The sequence below is a fragment of the Eimeria mitis genome, genomic scaffold, assembly GCF_000499745.2.
Source record: "Eimeria mitis Houghton genomic scaffold, Emh_scaff1619, whole genome shotgun sequence".
Taxonomy (NCBI): domain Eukaryota; phylum Apicomplexa; class Conoidasida; order Eucoccidiorida; family Eimeriidae; genus Eimeria; species Eimeria mitis.
Window position 1 is genome coordinate 6540 of NW_013569933.1, and position 470 is coordinate 7009.

The following is a 470-nucleotide window of genomic DNA, read 5'->3' on the forward strand; positions in this document are numbered from 1 at the left end:
GCTGCAGCAAAAGCAAATACTGCAGCAGCAGCAGCAGCAAATACAATAGCAGCAGTAACAGCAGAAGCAGCAGCAAAAGGAAATACAGCAGCAGCAGCAGCAGCAGCAAATGCAGGGAATGCAGCAGTAATAGTTGCAACAGCAGCAAAGGAAGCAGCAGCAACAGCAGCAACAAAGGCAGCAGCTGCAGCAGCAAACAGAAAAACAGCAACAGCAGTAGTAACAGATAGCTCTGCTGCCGCAGCAACTGCTGCTGCTCCAGCTGCAGCAACTGCTGCAGCTACTGCTTGTACAGCAACTGCAGCAGCAGCAGCAGCAGCAGCACAGATGCATCAACTGGCCCCCATGAAGGGACAACGCAGCAGCAGCAGCAGCAGCAGCAGAATAAAAGACAGAGCGACACAGACAGACCCCAGCAGCTGCTGTTTGCTGCCCAAGTAGTAGCAGCAGCAACATGTGTCTGCAGCAGC